Below are 14,042 nucleotides of genomic sequence, written 5' to 3' on the forward strand. Positions count from 1 at the left end.
CAGTCAGTGCGTTATCATATTCAATTCATGTTTCCATGGCTACGTAAGGTTTTGATAACCTTTGGTGGATAAAAATGTATTGAGACACATATCAAATCATATAATATTATATCAAATATATGATCTAATAATTACTAATGCCTGTATTTTGTATAGCGCTATTCTCAGTAGGTCTACTCAACGACACTTTACATCCATGGAGAATATCATCAAATCAATAATAGAAGAAAAAAAACAAAGCATTTATTAATTATTTATTATTATTATTTATTTATTATATATATTTAGGGCTCAGCCCAACCCAAATGTGGCGTCTTGTCAACCCGATCAAAAGTTAAGAATTGTCTTTTTATCCAGAATTGTTGATATTCGTTATATGTTTGAATGTTTAATTTCAGATATTGTATTACTGTTGTAGGTCCATAGGCTACCACCATCTCACCACACACAGTTTACAGGGGGGCAGGCTGGTGGTGGAGGCATAAATCAGAGGCTGACGTGATTAATATTAATAACCTTCCTCATTCTATTCCCTGCTGCATTACGTACAAGAAGAAGTCCTTTGGTTTCTACCTGTAGCCTACCTGGCAACAACACATTTCTACCTGTATCCTACCTGGCAACAACACATTTCTACCTGTAGCCTACCTGGCAACAACAACATTGGTACCTGTAGCCTACCTGGCAACAACAACATTAGTGCCTATAGCCTACCTGGCAACAACAACATTGGTACCTGTAGCCTACCTGGCAACAACAACATTGGTACCTGTAGCCTACCTGGCAACAACAACATTAGTGCCTATAGCCTACCTGGCAACAACAACATTGGTACCTATAGCCTACCTGGCAACAACAACATTGGTGCCTATAGCCTACCTGGCAACAACAACATTGGTGCCTATAGCCTACCTGGCAACAACAACATTGGTACCTATAGCCTACCTGGCAACAACAACATTGGTACCTATAGCCTACCTGGCAACAACAACATTGGTGCCTATTGCCTACCTGGCAACAACAACATTGGTACCTATAGCCTACCTGGCAACAACAACAATGGTACCTATAGCCTACCTGGCAACAACAACATTGGTAACTATAGCCTACCTGGCAACAACAACATTGGTACCTGTGGCCTACCTGGCAACAACACATTTCTACCTATAGCCTACCTGGCAACAACAACATTGGTACCTGTGGCCTACCTGGCAACAACACATTTCTACCTATAGCCTACCTGGCAACAACACATTTCTACCTATAGCCTACCTGGCAACAACAACATTGGTGCCTATAGCCTACCTGGCAACAACTGTGTTTGAGGAGTGCGTCTCGAGGCAGGTGGTGATAAGCGTTCTTTCTCTCGCGCTTTGGCTACGTCATGTGTGCATAATAGAGTTACCATGACAATACAATTTCCCTTTTATGGTTGCCGGGCGATGGGTTGTTGTGTTCATATTTGACCACCAGAGGGCGCCAACTTCCAGCTAATCTGAGAATGAGCCAAACCCTCTTTTGATGTTCTATCTTGACATCCTGTAGGGAACTGACGCATGTAAGATAGAGAAAGTAGCTAAGACATTTTTGCCTCTGACTTTTGAAATGAAAAGGGTAGTGCGGACTACCTGTACTGTATCATATCTGTATCATATTACATATTGTATCATATTCAAATAGTGCAAAATGCTGTAGAAATGCAAATGATGTAGAAATGTGAAATGCAATATGATATTGCATTTCACATTTCTACAGCATTTGCATTCCTACAGCATTTTGCATATTGATTGTGCAGTACAACTGGTTCCACTGTAGTATGACTGCCATCACTTTATCACTTTATTATTAATTTACTTTTTTTACTTTATTCTGTAATTGTGATTTTGTATCCTGCTGGAATGCCAATGTTGAAGAACATGTTTCAAACAACATGATCACAACTAGACAGGTTTCTTAGGATTCAAAGTTTCTCTCAAACTCATCCTCTTAGATTAGGTTTTCTCCCAAGATAGCAATTTACATTTTGCACAACAAGATAGGCAAGGCAAGGCAAGGCAAGGCAAGTGAATTTGTATAGCACATTTCATACAACAGGGGCAATTCAAAGTGCTTTACATACAGCATTTAAAAATACAGCAAGAGGAGCATAAGAAAATAAAGATTACAATGAATAAAAGCAAATATAAGAAGTAAATAGATAAAACATTTAAAAAGACAATAGTTAATGAAAAAATACATTGATAGAAGTGTTTGTGTTTAATCATAACTGGTGCAAAACATGAAGGTTTTTAGCTTAGATTTTAATATTTTAAGGGTTTGGGCCTGTTTGATTTCTTCAGGGAGTTTGTTCCAGGAGCATGCGGCAGCGTGACTGAAAGATGCTGCACCGTGTTTTGTTTTTACTCTTGGAATTATTAGCTGATTAGTCTCAGCTGACCTTAGGGACCTTGCGGATACACTTCTATACGATTCCTTTTATAGCCACACATCAAATAGCGTTCACGGTATAAAATCCCCGCTGCGACATTCCCAGTGCCAATAAGGATGTATTCAAGTCAGAAGAGCTGTTCTTGGGGCAGCTAGCTAGCATACTTCTTGAGCGCTAGCTAGCCTAATCAGGGTTGCCAGATCGAATTGTCAATTTCCAGCCCAACCACAGTCTTCCATACCGCCCAAATGTTTTTTCTTTTCCGGCCCAGTGTGATCAGAAGTAGCCCATTCGGCGGGAACACCCCCGCCCCATCTGGCAACCCTGAGCCTAATCAGCGTCTGACCCTTTCCTGTGGAAACGGCCTTGCCTGTCACTGTGGCAGCGGCCTGATAACTGCTCTTAAGAGGGCCCATGGAACAACACATTTGTGAAATATGACCGACTTCCTTTTGCACTGCTAAAAATAGCCACGGCTGGTTTCCAGGCGACATGTATTTTTCCTCTAGCTGCTATCTAGCATTCAGGGAGGCTGGTGGGTGGAGGTAGAAATTGGAACACCAACATCAATGGAATGGAATGATGGAATGGTGTCACACACAAACACAGAGTGTTTGATACCATTCCACATTCCATTCCATGCATCACAATGAGCCTGTCCCCCCCCCCCCCCCCCCCCCGATGTCTACCTCCACCAGCCTCCCCTATCTAGCGATCTCCCAGTTACTGAAGAAGGTGATAGAAGAAGGTTTTTCCTTCTATCAATGGCCCCGGGCCTGAGCTGGATTACTCTTCCTGCTACGACTGGTGGATTGATGATTCACTTGCTTAGTATTCAAATGTATTGATTGTAAGTCGCTTTGGAATAAGGCGTCTGCTAAATGCCAAAAATGTAAATGTAAATGTAAGCTGGACCTTGATTATGCCTACTCCTGGCCTGACAAAGCTCTTCCAATGGATATTCTCCATTGAGCATGGTTTTTAGTCAAGGGATAGACTTCCATAAAACCTGTCGTGTATGTTGTTAAATCTGCCATGCAGGGGAGGCTGGTGGAGGTAGAAATCGGAGGTTGGGTTACTAATAGTAATGCATAGAACAGAATGAGGAATGGTGTTTGATATATTCCTCCATTCCTCATTCCATTCCATGCATTACAGTGCAGCCCGCCCTCCGATTATTTCTTCCTCTACCAGCCTCCCCTGACCTCTGCCCTACCCTCCCATTGTCCTGCTGCATGTTGCCCAAATTCCCTTTGCTCACAGATTTACCCTCAACAGGATGTGATGCCTCCTCTACTTCCTGTCAGCCTTGTCAGTGTGACAGGCTGTGGCCACGCCCAGGCCATGGCTCCTCCTGTGGGATTGTCACACACACACACACACACACACACAGAGATGACACACACACACACACACACACACACACTGCTAGAGGCTCACCTTGAGGCTCACCAGCTGCAGTGACGACAGCTGTGGGCTCCACTGTGGACAAACATCCATGTACACACACACACGCTGCACCTACACACATACACAAACATCCATGTACACACACACACACACGCTGCACCTACACACATACACAAATGCACACACATGCTCGAAGCCTCGAATGCACGCATGCACACACAGACACACACACATTTTAATCATTTATTAACAAGTATACAAGGACACAAATACTGAAGGCACAGATGGGATGCATTCACAAACAGACATGGACAATGTCTTTCACATACAACAGGACAAGACTCACGGGTACAAGTAACACCGTCTCCGCCATATTTATACACACACACACACACACACAGAGTGGATTAGAGTAGAGTACAGTAGAGTAGAGTAAAGTATGAATGAATGAATGAATGAATGAATGAATGAATGAATGAATGAATGGTCTTTATTGTCATTGCTATAGTACAGGTACCAAACAACGAAATTTGGGAGGGGTGGCTCCCCTGGTGCTAGGAAAGAAAAAAAACAAAGAAAAAAACAAGAAGGGAAAGGAGCTGGTTACATAAATAAAGGCTATGTACACTATCCACTATACTATACTGTACAGATAAGACGACTAGGGTTGTCATATTGCACATAGTGTTATTGCACATTCATTTAAAGTGTCGCAGTTTGCAGGCTTGAAATGTACACATTTGTGCCTCAGCACTACACCTGATTTTTTCAATCCAGCAGCTGCCATCAATCCGTCCAGACTGTCCAGGGCCCAGAACCTAGGTCTTTGCTGTGTTCAGGGCCTGGATGGCCCTGGGGTAGAAGCTGAGCTTCAGTCTGTTTGTCCTTGCGGCCATGGTCCTGTACCGCCTTTTCGAGGGCAGCCGGGCAAAGTGTTCGTACCCAGGGTGGGTTGGGTCTCTGGAGATCTTGGAGGCCTTCCTGAGGCAGTGTGTGTTGTACAGCTCTTCCAGAGAGTAGAGTAGTAGTAGAATAAAAAGAGGCTTTTATCAGTACTAGAATAGAATACAATCGAATAGAGGTGGATGTGAAGGTCAGAATGAAGGGGGGGGGGGGTCAGGGTCATAGAGGATGAGCTGTTCTGCAAAAGGGATGTGGCCCTCTATCCTGGTGACACATTGATTGTGTTTTATGAATGAGAGAGAGTGACTCTCTGGAGTCCATTTAAACTTCTATTTCCTGGTGTACTAAAATAATACTTTTTTTTATTTTTATTTTATTATTATTATTATTATTTGTAAAGTGCTTTTCATTCAAACAATCTTAAAGCTGAGTGGATTTAAAAAAAACTAAAACAGAAACAGAAAAGCTAACAAGACACTATTACCCAGAATACCCACAAAGAAGACTACGACAACAAGGCCTGAAGAAGTTCGTTTTTAGTCCTGTTTTGAATAAGGAAAGCGTCAGAGGACGGGGCTCATTGTGATGCGTGGGATGGAATGAGGAATGGTATCATACACATTCCATTCCATGCATCACAATGACCCCCGTTCTCTGATCTCTACCTCTACCAGCCTCCCTTGGTGGTCCACCATGTCTGTCTGTTAGATGAGAAAATGTTATCTCTGTGTTGAACTGGGGTGGTCTACCTCTCCCTCTTTCGCTCCCTCTCTCCCTCCTTCCCCTCTCCTCCCCCCCCCTCTCTGCCTCCCTTCATCCCTCCCTCGCTCAGTCTGCCCGTGCCCAGACCAGTCCTGGCTGCCCTGAAACTTCAAGGCCAGCGTATCCTGTTGATCCCTCGCCAGGGTCACAGGTCAAAGGATGTGTGTCACTGTCACTTCCCCTCTCACCAGCCACAGATACCACTACACACACACACACACACACACACACACACACACACGCACACACACACACACACACACACACACACACACACACACACACACACACACACACACACACACACACACACACACACATGTGCACACACACACACTTCCATGTTCATCCATTGTATTGACCCTTCTGTATCATCAGTATGGTCTGGATTGTGGCCAGTAGAGGAACAGAAACTTGTCTGTGGTTTTACTGTTGAAATACAGCTGCAAGCGGCAATTAAGGGCTCAGGGGTTAACCTCAAATTTGGTACACGGCTCTGTTGTAGCGCTGTCTCAACGCACGCTAACGTTGAGATCGATTAGACTAACAATGACTGACATTATAGCCCCATTTGAATATGGCTTCACTTATGGTAGATATTAATTTGCATATAGCTGTGTATTTTCAGAAGAAGGAACTTGTCCTTCACAGACTTTGCATGGACTGGTACTACGTGCCAATGTTTCATGTCTTTTCATGTTTTAAGTGTTATTTTTTTATTTAAAAAGGACTGGAAATGCAGAATATTGAGTCACATGTGGCAGCCATGTTTTTCATCCGATCTTGTTGGGATTTGGTAGATATCTATTACATACTACTGTCTTGAGGCTCATCAAGTTTCACATTAATTTGCATAAATATGGCCGACATAGCCCCATTGGCATATTTAATTAATTGTAGTGTGGTAATTTTTTGACGTGGGAACTTTTAGTTCTTAAACTTGTTAGGGACCAGTATATACTTCTTATGTTATGTCGATTGGACTTATGGTATATTTGAAGAGAATTTTTTCATGTTTTTCACAAAATTCAAAATAGTGGAAAATATTTTGGGACGTGTCTTTTCAGTCCAGCGAGCCTTCTCGAAATTTGACGTCAAAATTGTTGTGAGGGTGTGTGGACTGGGTTTGGTACATGCCTACCAAAAAGCAAAAAAGGTTACCAATATTTGTGGGAGTCATGGCCATTTTTCATGAAAGATGGGCTGAATAACTAACAGTTACAATATGGCTATGCCCACTTTGTGGGCTTGTGCCCTAATCATCTGTGACTGGTCAGTTTGTTTGTGTGGAAAGAGAAGGTGGACTTTGGACTCTCCCTGACCTACACCACACACACCCACAGACTCCTATTGACATCTTGGGCTCAGATAAACACAACGTTAGCCAATTCTATTGTTTTGTTGTTGTCATCATCCAGGCTCACCTCTACTCACGTCCGCACCTAAGATATTCTATTTATAGCTCTTGTTTAGAGCTATTTAAACCCTGGCCCTAACCCTATGGTGAGAGGTGGAGGCGGGTGTGTCTCCTTAGTCTAGGATGCTGGAAACAGGACAAACAGGAATGTAGGGTGGGGTCACAGTCAGTGTCAGAGCATGGGCCAGCACAGTCAACTGTGTATATGGGAGTGTGTTGTTTGTGGGTGTCTCTGTTTGTCACACAAACACAGATAATGGCGACAATGTGTCAACTCCCCAAGGGTCAACTGTCTGTTTGTTTGTGTGTGTCTGTGTGTGTGTGTGTGTGTGTTTACGTCAGTTTGTCACAGAAAGGCAGAGATATAGCCACTGGGTCTTCACTGCGTCCCTGAACCACTGTCCCAGAGCCTTGCGCCGCTCAGTCTGTCTGCAGCCATTGATTAGCCTGGGGGCCAGTGGCGGACTCAGGCTGTTTGAAGGGCAGGGGGGGCAAAAAGAAAAAAAGGGCACCTACTGCACAACATGGGACCCCATCAGTGCACATGGTCAAGTTTAGACCATTGGAAGGGCGGCCAATAGGGCACATCCTCTAATTTTGCCACTCAAAAGGGCACTTTAGTGCGACGTTTTTCAACTGTGGGGGCACATGGTCAAGTTTAGACCATTGGAGGGGCACCAATAGGGCACGTCCTCTCATTTTTGCCACTCAAAAGGGCACTTAAGACAGACGTTTTTCAACCGTGGGGGCACCAGGAGGGGCAGTCGCCCCCCCCCTGAGTCCGCCAGTGCCGCTCAGTCTGTCTGGCAGCCATTGATTATCCTGGGGGCCCCTGGGGGTCGACAGGAAACGACAGACACAAGTCCCTTATTTGTTTTCCTTAGAGGTGGGAAGAGCGGAGTGTGTAATGTGGTTTGCGTACGCGTGCCTCCCTCCCTCCCTCTTGTGTATCCAGGGGGGGGGGGGAAGCTGGAAGCTGACTGGGCTCCTACTGACGGGTGTTTATCCTGGGAATGTCGTTTATCCTGGGAACGTCGAAGGACAGGATGCTGGGTCCGAGAGGAAACCCTGACGACGATCCCAGAATGCAGTTTGCAGCAGCCAGAGTTCTGACCTGACCGGTGGTCAAACATCAATTACCCAGTATAGGTCGTGGCTGGTGGGAAGAACGTCCAACGTCCAACGCTGCTACATCTATACATACATATCCTTTTGGCGGGAACAGAGGAAACATAGAAGGAGTTCTCTCTCTCTGACAGCAGGAGGTACGCTTACACACCTTACGCTTAGAGCTCGGGGTTTTTCCCGAAGACTCAAAAATAATCACAACCAATTCCGTCATTGCGTGCGCTGCCTCCACCACCACCAAAACCTTTTCAGAGCTTTTCATCTCTCAACCTTTTACTCCGTGTTTTTTTCTGGTCAGTTGGACGGAACCGAGCGGAGGATCCGAATGGACGGGAGGAGGACAAACGGACACCACACCATGATGGAACTGAAGATACAGTTGATCCCAACTGGGGAGATCATACTTTCCCCCGGGAAGAATGGAGAGAACTACTGTCACGGCTGCAAGGTGAGTCCCCTCCCCTCTCGCCACAGGACCTCAGGGTGCGTCTGTCTGGGGTGTCAGGTTTAGTAACCTCCGCCCGCTGCAACTGAAGGACAGGACAGTTGAACGTTGACAGTTGACAGTTGACAGTTGAACGGAGAGAGCACTTATCCACAGGACCTTTTCATCGACTCATCTGAGGTTCAGATTAATAATAATAATAATAACTTTATTTGTATAGCGCTTTTCCTGCAAACGTTGCAGCTCAAAGTGCTTAGTAATAGAATGTAGAATGTAGTAATAGAGGTTTTGTGCATATTATATCTACAGGAAGTAGTTTTGCATTAATGGCCTTCGATTAGCTTCGGGTGCGTACTGAGTACCTCAGGGGAGGCTGTGTGAGGTAGAAATCGGAGGATGGGATCATTGTAATGCCATGGGATGGAATAAGGAAATGGTATCAAACACGTTATCAATCACACCATTCCTCATTTCATCTCATGCATTACAATGATCTCCAATCCTCCGATTTCTACCTCCACCAGCCTCCTCTGGTGTACGCTCTGCCTGCTGACCCCCCGCCCCACCAATGGTTGTTGTGAGAAACCAGGTCAGACTGGTTGGGACTAGCACATCATCGGAAGGTTTATTGTAAAATGGAGAGGAAAAAACAACACGTATTTGTGCCAAATACTTGACTAAGAGAGAAATCGATGATTTCCCCTCAGTGTGTTTTTCCGCTGAGTCTGTTCTGCCGGCCTACTTAGGGTTAGTGATCGTGTTTACTGGCCCAGATGGGGACCAGGCCAGAGAAACCTTTTACATGTGGCTTGTTAATGTGAAGGGAACAACTTTGACATGTTTAAAGAGTGAGAAAGAGCTGTGAGGAGGAGTTCATAAAGGGTCAACTAAACTGTGGATGAGTACATTCTGAGCTGATTGTAAGAGAGAGGATGGAGGGTGTCATTGGTGTTGGTTGATTGTGATTTAAATTGGCCAACTTAACCAATCTTGTTTGACACCATTCCATTCCATGCATTATAATGAGCCCTGTCCTCCAATTTCTACTTCCAACAGCCTCCCCTGGCCTATATCATTGTAGAGCGTTCACCATGTCGTGATGTTAGAATGATAAGGTTCTATCTCCGTTTAGAATGATAAGGTTCTATCTCCGTTTAGGGCAGTTCAGAGATATTGAGCGTCAACGTTTTTACATTCCATTATGTTTTGTGAGATGGAACCTTTGTATTTTATTAATTACTAACTCAAAAATGTCAACATTTAAAAAAATAACACCACACAGGCATTAATAAACACCTAATGGATCAGATTATGTAAAAAACTCAATTTTGACAAAAATGCAGATAGAACCTTATAATTCTAAAGTCATGCTGTATCATTGTAGAGTGTTCACCATTGACAGAAAAGACGACACACACAGATATATGAGATGAAACGATCATAGCCTCACTGCTGTTGCGTACATTCCTGCTGAGTGAAGGAGGTTGTGAGAGGTTGGAGATGGGGGCGAGTCACCAAGACAGAATCATAACAACACCCACTATCTATGGAATGTAAGGAAGGAGGGAGGCTCTCAATCCCAACCTGGGGGTAAACAGACAGTCTTAAAGTCATAAACAGGCACACAGAATAGCTTTGACTTAATGTCGATCTATCTTAATGAGATATCGAGGTTCTAATGCGGAACACTTTCACATGAAGCAAGCAAGGGAAATAGGTAACGGTATGGAATGTTACTGGGATGTGAGGAAAGAACACGGAAATTCCGCAACAGCACTTTTTTTTCTTCCCCAAGGCAACATTCCGCCCCTGTCTCAATGATTGTGTGTGAGAATGTGTGTGTGTGTGTGTGTGTGTGTGTGTGTGTGTGTGGGGGCGGGGGGAGTGGTTAGGGGTCAAGGTTAGAGTTAGGGTTGACTTTGATGTGGTTATGATGTTATTTCTACCTCTTATAGAGAGCAGGAATGGCGGTAATGCCTCCATCACACACACACACACAACGAGCAATGAAAGACAGAGACACTCCCTGAAGTACAGTTTGTCTTTCCAACACTGCCTTGTCAACAGGATAGACCTTTCCTTTCCTCACAGCCTCGCTCTCTCCAGGACAAACAGCTGTGTGTGTGCGAGAGAGAGAGAAAGAAAGAGAAAGAGAGAGAGAGAGAGATCATGAGTGTGTGTGTGTGTGTAGGGGGGGGCAGTAGAACTAGAGGTCACCCCCCCACGTCTTCTCTCTCTCTACCTCTCTCTCTCTGTCTGTCTGTCTGTCTGCCTCTCTCTCTCTCTACCTATCTCTCTCTCTCTCTGTCTCTCTCTCTCTCTCTCTCTCTCTCTCTCTCTCTCTCTACCTACCTATCTCTCTCTCTCTCTCTTTAGCAGCCTTGCTAGTAGGTAGCCTATATCAGTGATCATTTTCTTTGTTACAGGCAGCAATGACAAGTAGCCTACAGGCTTCAGTCCTTAACTACACAGTGAAAGCAGGCCTATAAACATAAAGTGCACATTCATAATAACTTCTTTGCTCAGTCAGTCAGTGGACTGAACCCGCCTGCCTGCCACGGTTGTTGAACTTTCAGCTGAGGGAGGGAGGGAGGGAGGGAGGGAAGCACGGCCGCACCCATACTCCCGTCCCGCTGACGCTGCCCGCCCGGGGGTGTAGTGGTGTAGGGGTGTAGTGGCAGGTCTGTTAACAGCAGAGGGGACGAGAACACAACAGTTAACACACACATGGACTATGGAAGCATATAGCTGACTCAATTCAAATGCTAATGCAATATGAGATTGCAATTGCATGTTCCACTTTTGCATGCATTCTTTCAGACAATATTCAAATTCAAATGCAATTCTAATGATTTGCATTTTCATTTTCATGTACCCGATGTGCACATTCGCTGTCAATATTTAAATTATTATGCAAAGCCATTTGACATTTAATTTCCAAAGTCATGCGCTGCTTTGTAGCTGACAAAATTCAAAAGTTCATTCTAATGTGCAAATGACTTTGCAATCCCAAAATAGCATATTCATTTGCCACTTTTGCCTGCGTTATTTGAGTCAATATTCAAATTGTAATGCAATAATGTGATTCGCAATTGCATTTACATGTTCTAGGAAACACATCCGCTTTACAGCTGACAAAATTCAAACTCTCTATGCAATTCTAACGCATCCGAGTACTTTGCTCTCCCGTCATGTCCACGCCCCTTTTTGGGTGATAGAAGGGGAGAAGTTTGACTGGTGGTCAATGGAAAATTCTGGTCTTTGCTACTTTAATCCGCTAAAATAAGAAAACCGTAGTGCTTTTTAGATATTAGGAGCCCAAATCCGATGGCCAGTTAGGCAAACTATTATATAGTGTCGTTGCCGATCAATGATCGACGTCGTTATATAGAGAAAATTAATGAAATAGGGGTTGATTCATCAGAGCAGTCATACGTCATCTCCCTGTCATCAGGGATTTGTCGATCTTTGATTTGATTTGCCGTGTAAGTCCAATATTGACAGCGAATGTGCACATCGGGTACATGAAAATGAAAATGCAAATCATTAGAATTGCATTTGAATTTGAATATTGTCTGAAATAGGGCTGGGACGACGCGTCGACGTAGTCAACGGAATCGACGACGTCAATACGTTGACTTGCGTAATGTGCGTCGGTGCGTCGCAAAAATAATAATATTTCTAGCTGCAATTGCGGCACTGCGCCGACGTGGTGGCGGGGGCGCTGTTTCGCAAATAAGTTAGCTTTCGTTTTTGCTAGAGAAATAGCTGATAGTATGTTGACTGCTCAAGGAGAATACATATTTGAAAGTACAGAATGCCCGAGAGCCTTATATTGCATTATATTACATTATATTTTGAATGGTCATCTGGTGCCTGAATATTGTGTTTTCCTTTACATAAATAATGACATTTCCACCATAAATTGATGCAGAAAGGGCACAAATTGGTGCATCTAAATTCACCAGAATGCAAGAAATTAAGTGTTTGATGTTTAAGGACCCCCAGACAGCCCTGCTTCATGGGTCCCCCCCGATGTCAAACACCACTGGTACCACCTCCGCCTCATTTTGAGCCAGGAAAAACCCTGATGGCCATGTTGGCATTCAAGTTGGCTAAACATAGCAGTGAGTCTGCCCTGTGTCTGGGGCTGTTTGACAGGGGCAGTTACAGTAGTAGTAGTAGTAGTAGTAGTAGTAGTAGTAGTAGTAGTAGTAGTAGTAGTAGTAGTAGTAGTAGTAGTAGTAGTAGTAGTAGTAGTAGTAGTAGTAGTAGCAGCAGGTCGCCGAATTAAAGGTGTCTGTGTTTAATTGCGGGCCCACAGACAGCCCCCATACATCAACTGATCATTTAAAGGGGCGGCCGTCTGAGTAATGTGCATGTCACACACTGCTTTGTTTTATAAGAGCAGCAGCTATTACCCAGAGTGCTTTATAAAGACACTGTTAAACAGAGAGAGAGACAATACAGCCATTATTTTGGGGAAAATTAAGTGATACATGAATCGAACAGTAAAAAAAATAATCGTTAGACTAATCGTTAAATTAGCCGTTAGACTAATCGAAAAAATAATCGCTAGATTAATCGTTAGAAAAATAGTTGTTTGGGACAGCCCTAGTCTGAAAGAATGCATGCAAAAGTGGAACATGCAATTGCAATCTCTGCATTAGCATTTGAATTTAGTCAGCTATATGCTTCCATAGGGGTGTAGTGGCAGGTCTGTTAACAGCAGGGGGGAGGAGAACACAACAGTTAACACACACATGGACGAGGCCGGAACATGAATGAATGAATGAATGGACTTTATTGCCTGTGTGCTGTTATTTTAAAAATGTTGACATTTTTGAGTTAGTAATTCATAAAATACAAAGGTTCCATCTCACAAAACATAATGGAATGTAAAAACGTTGACGCCCAATATCTCTGAACTGCCGAGATAGAACCTTAGAAGTTATATTATAGCACTAAGGAAGAAGAGTGTAAAAAAAAGAACCGCTCGTCAACTGTCCTGTCCTGTAGTGTAGTACTCCATCAGATCCTCCAGAGGGAGTTGGGTTGGAGAGAGTCTCTCTCAGAGGAGGATCTATCTAGTACCGAGGGAGTCACATTGACAGGACAGGACAGGAGTGGGTTTCACATCGAGGATCTGAATCAGGGGTTTTCACTATTTCTTGCGGGTTTGCCGAAGATAATAATCCTTAAAAACGGTGTCCTTTTAACCTGGGCGGGTGAAGGAAGGAAACATCAAACATCACATAACAAGAGCGAATTCAGGCGTTGTGTGTTGCGCGTTTGATTTCGGCTTTTTACGGTAAAAAGAAAGGTAAGATTATTTTTAATAATAATTTTTGCCATGTGCTTTCGAGGAGCTATACGGTGTTTTATTATGACAGGCTGCTGTCCTGTGATGTCACTATGTGTTACAACAATAGTCTGTTATGTTATGAGACTTGTGCGAAATGTTTACAAACTTGATTCATTTTCTGGCAACAATGTATCCAGAGTGTGTGTGTGTGTGTGTGTGTGTGTGTGTGTGTGTGTGTGTGTGT

At 43.9% G+C, this 14,042-nt stretch overlaps 1 protein-coding gene across 1 annotated transcript in view; it reads left to right on the forward strand.

Moving 5' to 3' along the window:
* The first annotated feature begins 13,691 nt into the window (after window positions 1–13,691).
* Window positions 13,692–14,042, forward strand: part of LOC308174175 (unconventional myosin-Ic-like) — a 57,269-nt gene continuing 56,918 nt past the window's right edge. The window contains exon 1 of the mRNA XM_080549248.1: window positions 13,692–13,816. The gene's annotated coding sequence lies outside the window, so the exon portion shown is untranslated. The remainder of the gene's footprint in view (window positions 13,817–14,042) is intronic.

The sequence above is a fragment of the Nansenia antarctica genome (genome assembly GCF_963989245.1).
Source record: "Nansenia antarctica genome assembly, chromosome: 19".
NCBI classification, from domain to species: domain Eukaryota; kingdom Metazoa; phylum Chordata; class Actinopteri; order Argentiniformes; family Microstomatidae; genus Nansenia; species Nansenia antarctica.